This window comes from Macrobrachium nipponense, chromosome 21 (genome assembly GCF_015104395.2).
Source record: "Macrobrachium nipponense isolate FS-2020 chromosome 21, ASM1510439v2, whole genome shotgun sequence".
Lineage (NCBI taxonomy): Eukaryota > Metazoa > Arthropoda > Malacostraca > Decapoda > Palaemonidae > Macrobrachium > Macrobrachium nipponense.
This window is the reverse complement of record NC_087212.1, coordinates 70,158,638-70,180,235: the sequence shown is the minus strand read 5'-3', so window position 1 is coordinate 70,180,235 and position 21,598 is coordinate 70,158,638. Positions and strand designations below refer to the sequence as shown.

General features: G+C 40.4%; 1 pseudogene; it reads left to right on the top strand.

Moving 5' to 3' along the window:
* The first annotated feature begins 730 nt into the window (after positions 1 to 730).
* LOC135198154 (uncharacterized) lies at positions 731 to 19,721 on the top strand (annotated as a pseudogene).
* The last annotated feature ends 1,877 nt before the right edge of the window (positions 19,722 to 21,598 follow it).

The window sequence follows — 21,598 nt, the reverse complement described above, 5'->3', positions numbered from 1 at the left end:
CCGCCAAACAGACCAAAATGGTCAGCAGGACGTCCGTCAAAATCAACACAGAAATGAAGAATTACGATCCATCAAACCAGGAGACTACTTCTCAACAACAAGTAGACAGACAAACCAGCAAATTTTGTGTCTTAACTCTAGTTTCTATCTGTAGTATTGGAGTTTAATATATTTACTCGTTGTGGAAATGTCAATAGAATAATTTCCTTGTATTTGTTTCAATAAACACTGCAAGGAGCAACAAAATGTGTAGTTACCCTTAGAAGATAGGTTTTCTTTGGTAATAATTTCATTTTGATTCTATGATGTTTCATTTTTTTCCGTTCGCTCGTGACAAATCGCATTATTACTTATTTCTGAGATGATATTCTATGCTTCTGAGACTTAACTTATGAACTAAAAATTTATCCAGCGATCTGTCGTAGAATTTGTCTTCCTGAACTAAATAAAGTTCAATTATTTGAAACGAAATGATTGATCGTTTTGAAAACCTTCATACAGGCGTCTTTGGGGGCATGTTCAGCTTCCTATAACCAGCGGCAGAATAAAATGTGTGAAACTCTTCATATGAAAAGCTTATAGATTGCACTGTTGTTTTCGACTATATAATACTTAGTGAATTACTCTACTGAATAGAAAGGAAATAATTGAATTTCAACAAGAAAAACAAAACATGTACAGCGAATATATGCCCATTATTTAGCCAACACAAAACTGCATAGGAAACTTCTGATGAAGAAGGATAGTGAACGCGATCGTGATCCATCCCCCATGTAAACATCTTGCGCGGGAGTTGCACCGCAATTAACTTTCTTGAGGCAATTAGTCAGTGATCACTAAATGGCATCAAAATGTCAACTTACCAAGTAAGGTCACTGGAAGAGGCGGACCAAATCATCAAGGAGCACGAAAGAAAAACCAAAACGACCTATGCTCTGCTGCGGTCAACAAAGAACTTTGGCTGTGTAGATGTACCTGGTAAGTTCCTTATACTAAACTAGGCCTATGGGCCCAGAGTGGCCCAATTTGCTTAAGCAACAGGTTTTGGTAGCTTTTAGATAAATAAAATGAGTCTGATAGTTATGTATTTTTATAATATATATTAACAGGGAGCTTGGGGAACGTAGGGACAGGACTATAGACCTAGGCTAATTTAGAACTTAGGAGTCAAGACCTGGTAGGGCCTAGAACGTCAAGGATACGAAACGAATCCAAGAAAAATTTTTATTTTTATTTTCAACCTCTTAGGGATTCAATTACAGATTTCCCAATGCTTTAGGATCTGCCCTTTGGCCCCAGTGAACACCTTCATAGGCATGTGACCAAGAAGGGCTTCAATCTCCAGTCTTCAATCCCCCTTAGGCCTCTTTGCTCCTTGGTTAGATTGTTCAGGCTTTTAGCAAGAGAGGAGACCTAGATTCTGCTCATTTTAGCACACGGGGTATGGAGATTGCACTTAGGTAGTAACCCCATTTGGGGTGAAACTGCAGGTTAAGCATCAGTGGTAGAAAATGACCGACAGATTTCCTTCATCTTGTGCAAGGAGACCTCTACAAGCCCGTGGACTTTTTTCATGGCCCTATGGTGGTTCCTTAAACAGCTCATTTCAGATAAGTTTGCATCCTGCCTCATACTCAATGCTTAAGTTGAAGAAGAGGCACCTCAGACGCATATTCTCTTTCCATCCTATTTAGTAAAAAACCGCATGGTACAGGGGTGGACCATGTACGATCAGTGTGTACAACCCCAAGAAAAGTACATTATAACGCGTCCTGACACTGGAGTAGAGGTTTTTAGCTCTGTTTCTCACCAACAACAAGTCGCATCTGATGCCCATCTCCGATGTCAGGACGCGTTATAATGTATACTTTTTTTGGGGTTGTACACATTGATCGTATAAGGTCTACCCCTGTACCATGCGGTTTTTTACCCTATGTACTGTCCAGGTCGGTTCTTGTGAACCACACAACCCAGCAGATGCCCAAAGGTTGCTTGCCATCTCTTTTATTAAGGGTTGGGGGGGGGGGGGGGGGGGGGGGGATGTAGAATGCTATAATTCATCCTGCGATGATACAATTGCTATTACCAACCATGGTCTCCCACTCCAAGTGGGAAATAAAGGATTAATGGATTCCCTAGAATTTTTTGCAGTGCATAATTTGACCTGATGAACTGCATAGGAGGTTACAGGAGTCAGGCTTCCCCTGCTTGTTCACATAACCAGGAATTTGGCATTTCTGGTCGGGTGTTGAATATTTGTCTTTTTGACCTCGCTGTAAGCAGGGTAGACAGGATGTGTCAGATGTTCACAACCTGGCAAGTTCCTCAGTTTTTGGAACAGTGCCAATCAGCTCCATGAACAGTACCTCCCACCTAAGGAGCGAGTCTCCTGATAAATACAAGTGTTTGTATACCCATCAGAAAATGAAATTGAAGATAATTTTAATTTTCAGGGGTAAACAAAATTGAGTATTTATACTTATAAATACTTGGGCTTGTACACATAGATAAAATGTAAATTATCTTTAAAATGGGTAATTTTGTCCACTCTACTGTTCCTGTCTACAAGATACCTATAAGAACATACATGTCTGTGAATATTTGGACTACAAATGAGGGTTTTATATGATTGATAGTTATACAACAAAAAGTTTTATTTAAAAACACCTAATTTTTCAGCTTGCGCCAATGATGAGAATGAGGTACGCTTTGAGACTGTGGGGGTTCCCTACTGCGGAGTGCCATTTTTTGTAGCTGGATTAAAGATTCTTCAGTGCCAATCTTACAGAGGACGTGGTGGTAGGAAGAAAAAGGAGATAAAAATAGAGGTAAAATCTTGACACTTTACATTATACGCTGCCAGGATTAGATGTTCATAAATAAAAGAAACATTTTGTAAAATAAATTGATTACTCAGAGGTTATATGGTATAGTGACATAAGCCATGACATGAATAGGTAGAAAAGGTGAGTTTTGCTATGAAATTGATTGCTGAAGAGATCTTATGTCTCATCTCTCTGAGTCATTAGTTTCTGAGCTCCATTTCATATTACTGAAATCTGTATAGCTTCTTCATTTATCAGTATGTCAGAATGGTTATTATTCTAAAAAATAATAAACAGGTGTTTTAAGTGTTTGAAAGTACCTTACTGTATTTCACTGTGTTTGAAAGTACCTTACTGTATTTCACTGTGTTCATACATGAACAAATCTCTCATATTTGCTTTCTCTTTTCATTTCTAGTTTGATAGGGTACTTTTGTAAGAAGAAATTGCAAGATTTCTCTGCTCATCATAGTGTGTCATGAAGTACACCAAGTTTGACAAACATATTAGTATTATTATATTACATATTATTATTACAGTATTCAGATGAACCCTATTCATAAGGAACAAACCCACAGGGGCCATGACTTGAAATTCAAGCATCCAAAGAATATGGTATTCATTTGTAAGAAGTAATGGAAGGTAATAAGAAACACACAAAGAAGAGTTCAAGACTTCTTAGATATGCTCAGTTTTTTCTGGTTTCTTTATTATTGTGAAATTTCCTTATTTGATTTTATTTATGTGAATTATTACTGCTTTTACGTACATACAGTATTAATGTTTTTACTGTCTTCTTCTCTCCTCGACATTAAAAACACCACAGTGACATATCATTTTGTTTATCTTTTATGTTAAATTTGATTGTGAAATGCTTTATTCTTTTATTTATTTTGTTGAATACATATGGTTATCATTTAACTATATATTGTGTATGCACTTTATGTACATACCTCTAAAGGAAAAAACATGTTAATACAGTGCCTCATAAAGATAATTGGTTGAAAAAATTTACAATACCTTTACACATACCTTTGGTGGTGAGAATCTGAATTAGGTGAGATGGAGGAGGAGGGAAGGGATGGGATGGAGTCATTGTTTTGTAGATGAGTCCCCTTCCATAAAAAAACTTGGGCGGACTACACTCTGGGGGGTTTTTCCTCTCTCTTTTATCCAAATTAGCAACAGTTTTTGTATTTCTTTAATAATTAAAGAACATTGTTTCGTGATTCCATAAACCCCCTTAGTTACATCGAGTTTCTTCATTGCATCCTTTTGTTTAAGGAATGTACTGTTCCAGAAATTTTAGAGGTTTTAATTTTATTTTCTACGGTATTAATGGGCGGGATTCCTCTTGTAGTTAACAGGTTCAGGTGCTGGTGTTATTGGAGAGGCTGGTGTTCTAGATGGTGGCGCAGAAGAGGAAGACCCTCCACAGAAACCCATTGTTAAAAAGAAAAAGAAGGTTGGTCGCACCCATAAAGTGGGGTGCACAGCAACGATTATAATGAAGGAAGTCATTTATTATCCAGAATTTCAGGTAAGGTGATATACTCATTTTTCTATATTCAGAATGACCATTTTAAACGTGTGTGTATGTGTGTAGTATGTAGTTAAATGAGTAATTTATAAGAAAGTATATCAAATAAAATTGTAAGGTAGATAAGGAGGATATTTAGCTGGAGACAGAGCAACATAAGGGCAAGTCATATATTAGAAAATAACTTACAGACCAACCTATTAAATCCAGGAACCTTTGGACCAGGCCACTGCCGGACCACAGAAAATCCCGAAATATAGAATACTACATCCCTATAAAATGAAACCCTTTGTAAACATAGCCTTGCATGCTAATTCCACATACAGATAGCCTAGTTTCCACCTTAGCCTACTATATACTTGGCTAAGTTTTAACAATGCGTTTTTATAATTTTATTACTCATATATTTTAATTTCATCATTTTATAACTTCATAATGTGTTATTTTCATAAAAACAAGAGAGATATGGCATAATTTTCACTGTTGAGAAGTTGTAAACAATACGTAACTGTGCAACAAACTGATGACTGCTGATTCAGAATTAAGCCGAACCACAGGAGTTCCCAGACCTTAGAATGCTGTGACATGAGAAAAGGGCAAGGGTGACAGAAATATTACAGTACTAGGTGGGGCTTAAGTACTGTACTTCTCTGAGGACAGTAATGGGTACAGGAGGACAAAGGGGTGCATCCAATAGCTCCTTCATCCCACTTATGTAGAGGGACCGTCTCGCAGGTAAGGCCACTTTCACGTAATCCATGGCCACAACCAAGATAATTATATTTTAAAAAAAGTTCTTGAGTTAATGACATCAGCAATGTTTTGCTCGAAGAAGAATTACTTCAAACTTGAGTAATGATTCCATAATGACCCATACAACTTTTAACCAACACTGGGTATGTGTACAAAAGCAAATAAAAAACAATAATTAGCATAATTCAAAAATAAAAAAACTTACTAATCCTAGAGCGTATCTTCTCATCTAATGACCACCACGTGCTGCAGCTGATTAGGAGTAAAGTACTTTAAAAATACACAGCAAAAAATAATAAAATAGAAAGATTCACCAGTTTGTCTTAGAACATACTGTGACAAAAAAAACCATGTTACAAGGGTTTCTAAGTAGAAATAATTCTTAAAGTATATTAAAATATGAAGTGTAATTCATTTGGTTGTTAGGAAACTTGTAATTCATGATAATGTAATTATTAATGAAAGACAGTGATGTGGGAAGAGAGAAATGAAAAGTGTAGTGCATATGAAAAAGATATATATTTAATTACAGTACAGTATATGTATCTGGTGAAGGGCTTCTTCAGTGTTATCCAGCATAGTTGGGATTTCTGGATATATATCCATCATTGAACAGGTACCACATACTGGGGGCTTGTGTGGCACGCCACCTAATTACTCGTTATTAGAGAAAGTAGATTGAATAGACAAGCAAGTCTCTTTAATGGATCCTCATACAGTTCATCCAACAGAATAGGTTTTCAATGAGAGGTAAAAATTGGATCAAGGTAAAGTTACAGAAGTTTGATAGGTTTATGGGAATAAAATACATTGAAAATTGAAGACAGTGAGCAAAACGACTTGGCTAAAGGTATGTTACCTAAGAATTATTAATGACATCAACACTTGTGCCACATACGTATAGGGTTGGCATACTGAAGATGGTGCAACAGGTTCTTGGTGTATCCCTTCAGCCCCAGCTATTTTGCCCTCTGCCTTTTTATGTTTCATCCATTTCCTTTTGTCTTCTTAAATGTGGCTGTCCAACTTCTTTTGACTTGAGAGTGTTAAGAGTGTAAGTGCCTCAGGCAGGGTGCATGAAAGTTTGGAAATTGATACTGTTTTGATAAAGGAATTTTTACTAATTATAGAAAGAGTTCCATTATTATTTAATGAGGACTTCAGTGTACATATAGTATTTTTAGTTTAAGTAAAATATATACTGAATATTTTTTTCCACAGCTCTTTGAACACTCAAAAAATAATCGAATAGCAGTGGCAAGGCAGTTGAAAGATGCGCTTAAAGCTAAATCTTCAGTTCAAAAGGATCGAATAATATATGTTACTGTACCTGCAATGTCAGACCATTTTGGCCATTCTGTGGGTCTGGTAAGTTTTATTTTTTTTTATTTTTGCTATTTTAAATAAATAGTGTGTCTTATTGTAGCTTTATAATCATGTTTCGTGTCTTTTATATTAGTATTTAGATACGTGCAGCATAACAGATGCTTTAGTTTTAGACAAATATTAGCAATAGTAAACTAAGTTTCTATATAGAAAAATTTTATTTCATCAACAGGGAGGTTTATCATTCACATTTTTTATTTATAGTATCAATAGAATTGTCCAAATGAAGATAAGGAGTTAATGTTGAAAGCTCATCAAATTACAGTTTACAATAAATTTAACTTTTAACTAGGTAAGCTTTTTACTTATTAACTGCTACATGCTCAGAGAGCCAGGAAACCTTTCATTTTACCCATACTTAATCTGGATTTGTTCCGATACGTAATACAAACCTTTAGGTCCTTTAACAATAGGAATTAACTTACGGCGTAGCTGGAATTACGGCTGTTGAATCTTGAACAAGGTGGTTAGGCAGTAGCTACTGTGGGGCAGGCTAGCCCGGATGTAAACACTCCACTTTGCTTTTGGCTGTCTTCCGACGAAGATTCATGTTTGTGAGCTCCGGCTGACTGGTCGTTGATCTTTTTCCCGGTGGGATCCTTTTGGTTAATTTTTTGTATTTAAATAGTCATACATATACAGTGTTTAATATTAATACTAAACACAAGTTTGTCCTTGGTTTTTCATTTAATATACAAACCCACTTTTTGTGATAGCCTTTGTAACCGCCCGTCTTCTTGTGTTAAGAGTCAGCAGCTAAGGTATGCTAACATATTATTTACATTCTTTCGCCCTTTAATACTGGCTCAGACCTGCATGAGGACGAGATATGTATTTATCATGAGGATGAGACATGTATTTAACGTAAGTGATATTGATCCTGTAATGGGACATGTATTCATCCGGAAATTACGCTTAAACTTGGGAATTACCAAGGGAACTTCAAAGGTTTGTCCGTGTTTTGTTGTTATGGTAATTTCTCTTCTCCTTCTTTTCACTTACTATCGGAAGAAGGCAGAAGGATGGGCGTGCGTTGTTGTGTTTGGGGATCATCTCCTCTCACTTCGTAGGGCGGCGCCCTTGGATGTGTGAGGAGTATCCTCATTACTTTAATCATTTTTTTCCTTATTTTACAGACTAGTGGTGATTGTGTTTTCAGCAGTATTGGTTGGATGCTCTTCGTATTGGATCCTAACCTTGGAATTGTACCTTGACTCGTAGCATGTTGCGTACCGATCCTTGAGTGTGTGTACTGATCCCCCTGCTGATAATCATTTTCATTACCACTACTCCCGGGAGTTATGTCACTGGACGAAGCTGTCGCGCTGCCCTGTGAGGTTTTCTACTCCTGATGGTAGATATCTGACAGAAGGAGAAACCGAAGAGGAAGAGAGCTCGTCAAGTGTCGTCATCCTCCTCTTTGAGATCTTCATATCTTCATGCCTCCCCCTTCAACTTTTAGGCTTTGCCGTAAGAGAAGGTGGTCTCCCCCTCTAAGAAGTCTCGTCACGGGACTTCTAAGGGTCTGTCTCGCTCCGGTGAGACAGGTGGGTCTTCCGCTGGTTCCCCCGTTCCTTCGGGAACGGGGCCCGTCTCTCCTTCCTCGGGGAGGAAGCAGATGGGGACCATGGAGGTATCGGCCACCGCTGGTATCTCCTCTCCCGGTTCCGAAGGTTCCACTTCCGGACCGGGAACCGTCTTGGCCGCCCGCTTGCAAGCGTTACCGAGTGTACGGTCACCTACGGGTGACCTTGCAGCCAGGGTCCAGACTGCGGAGTTCGCTCCCCGTGTCAGGAGCCAGGCACGGAGCGGAAGATGGTAGGAGTCGCTCGGGTGACTCTCGCCAGACCGGCGATCGCGATCGTCCGATGCCCAGAGTTGATGTGACGTTCCCGCGGGTCCGTGCACGCAGAGACTGGTGGAGGTGGGCCATCCGAGCCCTCTTTTAATTAATCTTTTTCTTTCAGAGACAGCCCCACCCAGACGACAGTCGCGTTCGCGCAACCAACCAGTCTTGGAGGTTGCAGACGCTTCACCTGCCGGGTAGGAGTTTCGTAGCCCTCCTCGAGGAAGCGTTCTTTCCACTGCTACTCCCGCAGGTCCCTCCGGACAGGTGCAGTTGGGACGTGTTGCTTCGGCATCTGCCCCTACTCTGTCCTGAATGGAGGACCTGTCGGTTGTCCTGAGAAACTGGCGAAGAGGAAGTCTAGGAAGAAGAGGAAGGTGTCACCGTTGTCTTCTGCTGCCTCTTCCCCTTCGACTTCTGAGGCCCCCCAGCCAAAAGAGAAGGTAGCCTCCTCCCCCCCCTAAGAAGTCTCGCTCAGAGACTTCGAGGGTGTGTCCCACTCTGGTGGGACAGTTGGGCCTTCCGCTGGTCCTCCTTTTCCTTCAGGAACGGGGCCCGTCTCCTTCCGCAAGGAAAAAGATGACGGGGACCGGAGGGGTACTGGCTAACACCGGTACCTCCTCTCCTGGCGCCAGAGGTTCCGCCTCGACGCCAGGTACCGTCTCGGCCTCTCGTTCGCGAGAGGTACCGAATGTACAGTCACCTGCGGGTGACCATGCAGCCAAGACCCAGGCAACCGAGTTTGCTCTGCGCCAGGATCCAGGCACGGAGCGGAAGACTGGTGGGAGTCGCCCAGGTGACTCCCACCATGCCAGCGATCGCTCTTGTGGCGAGTCGCCAGTACCCAGGGTTGACGCGACAGTCCCAGACCAGCCGCGGGCTGAGGCGAGGAAGTGGTCCCCTCGGTTGCCTGGACCAGCCTCGGCTGTCCAGGCGGCGCGACGCGCCGTGAGGACAGACCTCTCTCCCACCGCGACAGCGGACTCTGCCAGTCCCCTGACCGCTGCTCCAACGGGGACTGGGCGGAGAGGGGGACCAGCAGCAGCTCTTCTGACGCTCGGGATCGTCGCCGTGGTTCTCGGTCCAGCTGCTCGACCAGGCCTGCAGATTGATCGCCACCGCGGGTCGGCGAGCATCTGCAGCCCCTCAGCACGCCGGTTCTGCTGGTAGGCGGGGGGGAAGCATCAGGCCTACCTCTCCTATCCCTTTAACTTCCTCGGGCTACAACGGGAAAAGCGAGGCGATCAGGAGTGATCGCGAGAGGCGCACACCCACCGCGACAGTGGACTCTGCCAGTCCCCTGACCGCCGCTCCCACTGGGACCAGAGGGATAGGGAAACCAGCAGCAGCTCTTCGGATGCTCGGGACCGTCGCCGCTGCTCTCAGTCTAGCCGCTCTCCCCCGGAGAGCCGCTCAACCAGTGCAGCCCGATCGCCAGCAGCTCTCCTGAAGAGACTGACGCTCCGTTCTTGGTCCAGCGTTTCTCCACAAGAAGACCGCTGGTCCAGACCGGCAGCTCGATCGTCACCATGGTTGATGATCACCTACAGTTCTCCCAGCCTACCGGTTCTGCTGGTAGGCAGGGGAAGAGCTCTCGTAACAGCTCCCCTGACATAAGAGACAGACGCTCCGTTCCTTGGTCCAGCGTTTCTCCACAAGAAGCCGCTGGTCCAGACCTGCAGCTCGATCGCTACCGTGGGTTGGTGATCACCTGCAGTCCTCCCAGCCTACTGGTTCTGCTAGTAGGTAGGGTAGGAGCATCAGGTCTCCCTCACCTGTCCCTTCAACCTCCTCAGGCAACAACGGGAGGAAGAGGCTAACAGGAGTGACCATGAGGAATGCACTTCTTACGGTCCGGCCACGGGCCTGGTTCGGTCTTGGGACCAACAGATCCTCGCTCAAGTGGTTGGAGGAGATCGTGGGGGGCTGGCGAGGACGAATGACGCTTCCCAGACTCTCGGAGGGACCATCACCACCGTTCACATGACGGTCCGTCTGGACCACGCACTCAGAAACCAGGGTGGGCTCCCCCTTCGGTCCTCTTGAGAGGTTTCGACCTCGACGAGGACTGGGACGGTATCGGCTCTCTCCTGTCAGGTGCTCGCTCAGCCCCACCCAGACGACGGTCCCGGTGGCGGCAGACGTTTAGCCTACAGTACAAGTTCGTAACCCTCCTCGGGAAAATGTTTTCTCCAGACGGTAACGTTTTCCTAGACTCTGAGCGGCCATCATCACACGGTGATGGCTGCTCGTACTCGCTTCTCCGACTGCTAGTTCCGCTGGGAAGGCGAGCGAGTATCCAATCTTCCTTCCACATTCCCTCTCTCCCAATGGCTGCGAAGGGAAGGGGAGGGATCCTGCAGAGCGTTCTCAGTAGGATTCCACATTGGAGACTACGTTCTTGTGGGGGACCTTCGGTTCCTACCAGACGTAAGTCCCCGTCATTGAGGAAGGATCTTGCCCCATCCTCGATTTCTTCGGGAATCGGGAGGACCACCACCCGATGATCGTCTGACGAATTCGGTGGGGGTTTCGCCGAGTGCTTAGAGTTCTTTGGAATTTCTAGCACTCTCCGAGTGTTCTGGTCCTCTACAATCTGCAAACACTTGGGGGAAACCACGGTCCAGAGTTGGCGAGACGAGAATCCCAGATAATTGTTACTGCGATAATCGGGTATCTTGCCGAATGCTCAAATTCCTGGAATTTCTAGTGTTCGAGAAAAAGCACTGCTGCTGAAGGAGGAATATCTCAGTAGGCGACCAACCCCGGGATAGAGAAGAATGGGTGGGAACATCCAGTTTGGCTTGAACTATCGTCTTCGGTATCCTGTTATCACCATAGAAGTCTTCCTTTGGGGAAAACTTCTCCTTCACTCTCTTCATTAGAGAATGAAGGTTGTCGGCTTCCAGTCCTTATTCTTGTTCCTCGAATGGAAGAGAATTTAGGATGGAGCTCTATGCACAGGAACCTACAAATATACTACGTATATTGCCCTCGTGACATGCTTCTGTTATCAGTTGAATTGTCCGAGGTGTAGGCACATACCGTAGTTAACTCTACGGGTTGTGACCGAGACAAATAGTATCTTCTTAATTGAACTGCAACTTGGGACTGCCCTGCAAACCTCCCAGGAGTTCCCAGTTTCGATTTTGAGATACTTATGGTATTGTTACAACAACAACACCCCAGCATTTGTATTCACCGAAATCCGTTTCGATTAAATGCAAATGCTCGAGTGTATTTTTTTGTGCTCGATGGTTCTAGCCGAACGCATTCCTTCTTGGAATGGATTACCTGGCAACTCAGGATGACGAGTGAGCGAGAGCTAGCGGTGTATTGGGCTGCCTGCCTCAGCCCAGTACCAGCTGGCTCTCCGAGATAGCACGGTCGGATTATGTCTCTCGCCTCTACAATGATTGACTACCGAACCGAATCTCTGCCCGGCAATCACAGACTTAAGTCTCTGGTCGGCTGGAATTCTCACATACGTGAATGACCATCTCTACTGCATCGCCTTGGACATTGCGAGAATTTTCAGACAGAGATTTCTCAATAGACTCTCTATCATCTTTCTGTTTACCGCAAGGTAACAGAAGTCTATAGCCTAGTCTCCCGCTGCATCGCACCTGCTGCTGCGATAATGCGCAATGGTTTCTTCAGACATCTGAGTTTGTCTTCTAAATATATCTCATATTCATTGGTGTGCAATTGTTCATTGTTCGCCCCGAATTGTAGATGTATAACGGAAGACACCGCCTGTTCCCCGCCATGCCAGCTCTACTTTCAAGTATATAGATGTCCTCCCTGGATAACCTGGGAAGAAGAAGATGATGATTCAGCCCATGAAAAGCGCTCCGCTTTCATTGCAACTCCGACTTCTCACCGAACAGCAATGAAGTAGCGGTTTAGCGTTTTCAGTCTTTGTAAATCACAGGGATTAAACCGTCTTCGCGGGTTGGTGTCATCGGCGGGACTTTTCTGAGTTCAGAATCTTGAGAGTTACTTCTCTCGATTCGGCTGTGAAGACGTAGGTCTGCATTCACCTACCACCTTCGTCTTCAATGGCACATAGTGTTGTTTCTCCTTAGCTGAGATTCAACTACTGTGAGAACTTCTGTCTTGCCATCAGGGACCTCGGTCTCTAGAAGGCAATTGACTTTCGCCTGTTGGGCACATGCCTTGAGAGAATCATCATCTCTTCCTTCCGGCATCGGTGGCAACAGATAGACGATTTGTATGGTCTCTCGGCGTAACCCTCAAAAGGCGAGGGTCATGTGACTACGCCTCGGATGCTTGGACAGTTCGCCTCACACAACCGAACGCAGTCAGTCGGCAGCTGTCGAAGCGTCCAAGACTGTCACGAGCTATGCTGTGGACTTAGTTTGGTTGTTCCAGATCTATCATTACTTCGTCCTACTAGCTTGTTCCGGTACCTATAACCATTGACAACCACCATGGAGTGTCAGTGCCCTATCCACCACGGAGACGAAGAGACTTCGCCGCAGTGGGGTACAAGACCGCAAGAGACTTCGCTGCAGTGGGATACGAGACCGCGAGACACTTCGCTGCAGACGGATAGACCAGTATGGGCACTGGACATCACTCCGAAGAATATGTTGGACAGAAAGATGGATAGGTCCTTGCGATTATATCCTTCTTTCCCTCCGGGACTGCCCACAGGTCCTGGGAACCTCATTTCCCTGGACCAGTGGTGGATGCTTGCAAGATGTGTTTGCTTACCCAGCTCCTCGACATGACAAGTTACATCTCGTCCATGGTGTGCAGTCGTAGAGGTAAGAAGGATGCGAGAGTGACTGGCTCTCCCCCTTCCATGCCTCTTCTCTCCATTCCTCTCCTTCCGGTTGAGGATTGGACTCGAACTTACACTGGCTGGTCGGATGATTGATGCGGTAAGCCTATACATAAGCATCCTTTTTATGTTTCTTATCAGAATCATAGAGGCAATCCTGCTCCTTCCTCTAGCAAGGGGAGGAAGGAGACTGACAACAATGCAAACCCTTCCCAGAACTTTGCATTAATGTCTCCGACGCCAATATTCTTCACAGCCCTTTTTCGAATGAGTCACGATCCCTCACTCATTTCGAAAAGGCCCAGAAGTCTGACTCTTGATCACGTAGCACCTATACTCTGATCAAGTTGTCAGAGGCAGCAGGGGGCTCCTCCTCGTTCTTACGACCAGGAGTAGCAGCTTAGGTGCGCAGAACTCCAGTCAGTTCTAGAGGCTCACTCAGATTCCTCCCACCTATCAGTGAGTCTTCCTATTGTTAAAGGACCGAAAGGTTTGTATTACGTATCGGAACAAATGGTCAGTCATGTGCTGAGTATCATAAACTAGCAGCGGCAATTATTGTTGGACAGAATCTTATTCCAACAGGTGGAGACCCTTGATGTGCATATCAAACTCCTAAATTTTAACACACATTGGGTGTTAATGAGGGTTCTTGAGTTTTACTTCTTTTGTCTTCTCAGGGATAGTTTTTTTTATCTGATATTTTTTGCTATAGTTATTCATCCAGTGATGTTACATTTTAATATTTTTATTATAATTAATCGAGAGTAGATAACCATGTCAAGTACCTAGATGCGAGATGATTCCAGGAGTAGCCAGTCATCAGGCCTATATCAGTCTAATTCTTGATCTGTTTCAAATTATAGCTGACTGCAGCCAATTAAAACTCAAAATCCAAAGGGAATTCAAATGAAAATTAATAATGACATGAACAGTAATTATGAATTAAATTTTTAGAAATATTGTTAACTCCTTGCCAGATGCATAAGGAGTGTGATAACCACAACTAGAGGTTTTCATGGGATGCACACTGGGCCGTGTAAGAAGGTAATGGGATTCTCCCTTTTTATGAATAAAATTTTTAGAAATATTTAGAAATAGGGAGTGAAGATGGCAAGGTGTCAACTCCTTGTCAGAGGTATAGGGGGTGATAACCACAACTAGAGGTACTGGTTTTCATGGAATGTATACTTGGCTAAGTAAGAAGGTGATGCTCTCTCTCTCTCTCTCTCTCTCTCTCTCTCTCTCTCTCTCTCTCTCTCTCTCTCTCTCTCTCTCTCTCTCTCTCTCTCCTCAGCAGCTGTTGATTTTGTTAACTATAAACAGATAGCCATTGTGTATTTAGTGAAAATTGATGAAAATATGAGTCAAAATTCCTTTAAACCGACTGAAACCACTCTTGGGCCCCATTGGATTAGTTTGGTCCCATATGTATTTATTTTTATTTTTCTTAAGTACTTTCCTAGATGGACATTGAACTGATAATCTAGATGAAAGGTAATAACTACTGTGCTAGTTCAGAAATAAATTCTGCGTACCAGGCATGAAAGTGTAAGTCAAATAACAAGGTTGTATAATAAAATGAAACCTAATTCAGGTTGTGTATGTTGCATATCTTTAAAGTATATCTAATGGTGCTTTTTGTTTTTATTTCAGGGAACAGCAAAAGTAAGTATTAAAAATTGTTTTGAATTTAGATCATTCCAGTAAAAGAAAATTTTGAAGGCATTAGTATATTGAATGGTTTTGATAGTGTAGTCGCTGTTTTGTCCTCAAGGGAGTTACACTCCATGGTGTGTCATAGTGTTTATCATTATGGCATAATACCTGGTACAAGACAAGACTAAAAGATATTTCTTTGATATTAGTCTTGTCACCATGGGACGCTGGCACACACCATGGAGGGTAACTCTCTTTGAGGACTCAACAGCAACTACTAAAAATAGGTTTTTCCTATGTCAAAACCTGTTATTTGGACAGTCATTTTTGTTCCAGACAAAAGAAGAATTTTCAGGGCAATGAAATAATATCTATTAGTTAAGAATTTTTCCTCTGCTGGTAAGAGTAAGACTGAAGTTGGTATCAAGTTTACTGCACCAACAAGAGAAATTGTCAAGTTTAATGCATCAGCAAGAGTTATTGTATATCTTTCAAGTCCTGTGTAAATTATTGACAAATTTTGTCTGAAAACCCAGGATTTTATAAGATTAGATTATTTAAATACAAATTTTTTCCAAGAATTGTAGAAAATTCTTCAAAATGCTAAGTGCATGTCCCTGCTTGTTAAAACTTGCTAAATTTTAATTGGTTTGATGTAGGGTTCTTGGAGCTTTGCTAAGAATAATGTAAATTAACTTGCATGTAATTTTTATTCAGCAGGCAGCTTCAAAACGTTTGTATGTAAAAAATGATTTTTATGGGCACAATGAACCAGGATCCAGTAAAAGAGTGTATTACCCAGTTAAGCAAGAAAAATTAAATATGGCTCAGTTGACTAAGAGACTGAAGGTGGACGAAGATGATACCGAAGCACGAGCAAAGGAAGTTCGTGAAGTATTGCAGAGTATAATGGGACTTACGTATAAGGTAACCTATAATATTTATTAGCTGTCTTTTAGCTCATATTGTTGATTTGTGGGTAATAAGTTTTGTTTTCAATATTATTAATTGTAGTTATGTATGAAATAACCTCCATAGGGGTTAGTACCATTAGTGCTTCTCACACAGTGCACTGTAGGCATTACTTAAGGTTCTTTTTTTTTTTGCAGCATTCCCTCATCCCCTAACTGCAGCCCCATTGATTCCTTTTACTGTACCTCTTTCATCTTACTTTTTACCCTCTCCTGACAATTGATACATAGTGCAACTGCGAGGTTTTCCTTATGTTACTCCTTTCAAAACTTTATGGTCAGTTTCTGTTTCAGTGCTGAATTACCTCATAGGTCCCAGCAATTGGCCTTTGGTGTAAAAGCTGTAACATATTCTATTCTCTATGAAGCACATAAATATAATGATTAAAATGAGCTTATGATTCCAAAGTTTGAGGTAGCTTAAGATTTCCCTTTAATAGCATTGTCTGTGTCATACTTCTTACCAACTAATTTGGGACGGAATTCTCCATATTTACACTGCGACACACACACACACACACACACACACACACACACACACATATATATATATGAATAACTTGATCACAAAGTATATAAAACGTGATGCTATGTATAAATAAAGGTTTTTGCCACAAAGGAAAAAATGGAAAAGCGAGATAGCCATATATATATATATATATATATATATATATATATATATATATTATATATATATATATATATATATATATTATATATATATACATACATATTTAGAAGTAGAAGCATTTAGAATCTAACTCAAGATAATTGTATATATGTTGAACTGACTGTGAATGAGTAAGAATTGTTGTAAAGAAAAGGCATGCATCTGGTTTATAGAATATTTAACTTCTCAGCTGCAGCTATGAATAATACTCTACTCTGTAAAGTCAAAATCATATGGGATTGCTTGTTTAATGCCTAGTTCTACCCTAGGCCCAAAGGTAGCAAAAAAGAAAAAGGTGAAAACAATACATCTGTCTCTTCAAGCAATCCAAAGAAAATATTAAATAGATAAAATCCTATGATTTCAGTCAGAAAAATGCTTTGCTACAACATTGTACAATTTTTCAACTTGTTAGTTAAGGAGAGGGAACACCAGGAATTTTTTCGAGTGTTTGTAAATATTGAAAATTCACAAAATCTAGGAACAGGCTAGATGAAATCTAAAGTTTCACATGGCAAAAGTATATTTTTTTATCATTTAAAATAACAGAGATGTGGCTCTTTTTTACACCTGGCACTCTTCTGGTTTGTCCATGCTTAGCTTGACCATATGAAAGAACATGGTTTAGTGAAAAAGGTAGGGTTCATAATCATATTGTTCCTTTGTCTCTCATGTACAAGTAAGTAAAATGCATTTAGTTACATAGTGAGAACAACCTCTTTTAGCACTTCAAAGTTGGAAAGTAAACATACTGTACATATTATTTTTTTATCAGATATTTTGGAAGTACAGTGTTCTACACAAGGTTTAGTAAGGTGGTTAGTTACAACAGACTCATTTGATAACCCCCCCCCCCCCCCCCCCAAAAACCCCCCCCCCCCCCTCCTTTATGAATTTCATAAGAAACCAGGAGATAATTTTGTAATTGTGAAATGTCTCTCAAAAAGAAAAAAAAATTGGTGAATAGTGAAAATGCATACTGATCTGTAAAACTGAAAATAAAATCCAGTGTTGAAAATTATTTTGAAACTGAACACTAACTTTAATGTTAAGGTATGTAAGCACATTGGCTGTTCAGAATGTACTACAGTATTACAATATAACCCCCCAAAAACATAGGCGTGTTCTTGGTGTATGTAAATCAAAGACATTAGCATGATCAAAACACACGACAGCGTGAACTTTTATTACCTGAAATTAGTGACAAATTTTTTGTTATGACAGTATTTGATGCTCTTCATTCATTATGATTTTTGTAACATATGAATTAATGTAAGTCACATTATGGTTATAAGTTAGCCATCTGTTATTTGATGCCAGTTGATAATTATGATCACCACCGTCATGGTTGTTCTCTGTACTGTACTGAAGGATTTACCATTTCTACATGCAATATTTCCTTATATTTTAGAAAGTATCCAGTCCTTCATCCCCCTGTAAGACATTAATAAATAATATGTGCAGCCAAAATTTTAATTCTTTCAGCAACCAGGAACAACAGAAGCATATAGAGAACTCCATAAAGATCTGCTTCAAGCAAAACTTAAATACCAACAAACTATGGAAGCACTACTTGGTAGTGCACATGGAGCACAACTCCATGTCGTAGATGGTTTGGTAGGACAAAATGGAGAGCCCCAAGGTAAGCAAAATATTTTTAGGAAGAATTTTTTACTCAATATAACAAGCTTTAGATTGTGATAAGGTAGTAACTGCAGCATGATCATTAAGATTCCAAATTCACCATTTAAGAATAAGTCAAATACATTACTAAAAGCACTGGTTTGTTGTAAGCAATTTTTTGATAGTAAACACGACAAAATATGGGGAAAAACACACAAGTAAAAATAATGAAAGTGAAATTTAAGGAAAATTCTGTACAATATTAAAAGGTTTTAGGTAGGCCAAAATATTAAAATAAAAGCAGTTTATGTTAGAAATAATCCTTATTTTCTAATGAGGAGAAAGCATTGTGATTTGTAATTCATAAGGTGCTGAACTTGTGCCACAAAGTAAACTCTTAGTTGTGAGTCAGGTACTAGCACAAAGCCTAGCTGAGGCTTTGCAATTCTGCTTTAAGTTTCCCAGTTCGCTTCATCATGTAATATAGTGCGTTAGGTTAGACAAGGCTGTACAAAGTGTAGTTGAAATTATGGTAGAAATTTTTTAAGAATCAGTAGATTAAAACATTCAGCCTTCTTATTTATTAAATACTACTGCTTCTTTTAAATGACTACATATTTGATATCTTACAATTTTTATATCCAACAAAGGTAATGCCAGCAGTATGTCAGATTCTAGCAATCAAGTAACAGTTTTAACTTTATTTAAATAATTAATATTGAGTAGTTTTATCTAATGTTCTTCATGTTCAGTTAGTTTACTTCATCATTAAATGTTTTTCAGACTGTATATGCAGTGGCCTTTAGTAATATGTAGCAAGTTAGCCTAGGCTATGAGTAGTTTATGTAGCTGCATTAGAGATTCCAGAATCAGTAAAGTTTAATAAAATACTTTATTTCTTAACATGACCATTTTTTGTATGTAATAATTCTTGTGAATTCAATATTATTTTATTTCCGATTTAAGATCTATTACTAAAACTATAGTCATATAGTTTCAGGATCCTAGTGAAGTTTTCGAACATTCAGCTTTCTTATGATACTAAATCAGTTTCTTTAACAATTTCAAAATTTTTGATGGTTAATATGTTTTTCCTATAATTAAGATGTAATTCTGTCATATAACTATCCATTGTCATGATCTTGGCAGTGCTGTCAGACTTAACCTAAGCCAGTAATGTAGAAAATAGTCTCAGTATCTCTATAAGAGAACTTCTACTGCATATTAAAGCCACCACTGAGCCAACCAAACTTTTTAAATGTTAAGCATGAATTATATAAGGTTTGTACTAATGACGTTATTACCTATGCATTTTGTATTCATGCTGTGTACGTATTCTTTAAACAGTATCAGCAAATGTTGCTCCTAGTCGTGAAAATGAAAATCCATGGCCTGTCCCAAGATCAGTAGCTATTACCAGCACAGCACCTCCCACTACTGCAATACCATCTGTGTCTTCAAGTACAACAGGCAGCAGTACTATAGTATCAGGAACACAAGTGCAATCCGCATCTGCACCTACTGCTGCCACAGCAGCAATGGCAGCAACCAGGAAACCAGTATTTTTATCGAAGCAATGGAAGCTATTCTTAATTCTCAAATGTAGAGAGTTTAAAGTAAATAAATAGATATGTCCTCCTCTTTCTATCTGTCTGTCTTTTATGTAGAATGTGTGTATATATATATATATATATATATATATATATATATATATATATATATATATATATATATGTATGTATGTATGTATGTATGTATGTATATTTGTTCATATGGATGCTTGAAATCACTGGGACACATATTGATTACATGCAGATGTACCACAGGGAAAAATTGAAACAATTTATGTATAATTTCTGGTGGGTTTCATCTTAGTTTTCCAAGACAGTGTCAAGGTGTCTGGCTTTACACCATGCGCTTCATAGTGCACACACAGCTATATTATCATATATATTTCAGAATTTCTTTCATGGGAATAACTAAGTGATTTAAAATGACAACAGAGTAGTAGTGTATTTGGCTATGAATATACTGAAGCAACAGAGAGCAAGATCTTTCACCTGTACTGCAGCATGTTTACTTGAAAATGCCTTGAAGGGAAAAGATCTTGCACTCCATTGTTTCAGTTATTATCTCATTGCCATAAACAGTATTTAGTCTATATAAACATTGGGGTTTATATAACTATACAGGCAGTCCTTGGTTGTTAATGGCAATCTGGTTTTTATGGCGGTTGTCTAGCACCATAAAATCGGCAATTTATGGCGCCATAAAGGCCAAGTTTCGGTTATCGGCACTATAAGTTGTCGATAATAGACTTATGGGGCCATAACATACCTAACAGAGGCATCATTAATGGAAACTTGAGCCATAAATTGCCGGGTTTCGGGTAATGGCGGCTTTAGCTTATCAGCACCCCGCCGAGAATGGAACCCCCGTCGATAACTGGAGACTGCCTGTACATATAGGGGTTGCCCCAATACCCACCCTACGCTGCAGATCCCTGAAACCAAGGGTAATCACAAATACCCTATGTAATAGGGTACAATTTCCATTTATAGTAACCGTTATTAGTTATACATAGCAAAGAATAATAAAAAAAAGGGATACAGGATTTACTATACAGTATAATTGATAAAAAATTAACGTACATGAGCAATTTATGATCATGAATGTAGTGCTAAATTCACAGCAGTCAACTTGCTCATGACCATATTGACCCCAATACCTCTTATAATAACCAATATTGGTTCTACATGACAAAGAACAATGAAAAATTTTGAGTTTTTTCTCTGCAGCATGAAAATCTTGTAAATCCTGACTAGTTTGTTTTGGTCGTATATTTCTTAGCCAGTGATGAAGGACTGATACACTGGTAGAAATTTGCAATACTATTGCAGCTTTTTGTACTATAAGGTTTTTTATCATAAAAGCTTACATTTTAAGGAACATAATAGATATTTATGAAACAATCATAATCAAATTTTTAAACGAGTACCTGACCCCAGCACAAATGAGTCTGGATTTCTTTCCAGCAGTCTAAAGTTTTTATATACTGTCCCCTTAGCATACATAATGTGAATTTCTACCATTGTGTATCAGTCCTTTGTCTATAGCTTGGTAAGTACAAGTTGAAAACCAGTCAAGGTTTACAATCTTTTCATTTTTTCCCTGTGGATTTCATATATACGTATCTATATACTGTATGTATATCTCATAAATCGCTGATTTTCACTTATTGTCAGGCCATTAAAGTGGAACCCCAACCGATATCTGGGGTCTGCATGTATATTGTATATACGTATATATATACACACACACACCAGGCAGTCCCTGGTTATTGGTGGGGGTTCAGTTCCTGAGGGTGTGCCCCGATAAGCAAAAACTGAACTTGATAACTGGATATAAAACTGGAACTTGGCCCATTATGGCACCATAAATCGCCAGTTTTATGGCGCTAGACAAGCATCATAAAATTGGATCACCAATAAGCGAGTCTGCCAAGTGTGTGTGGT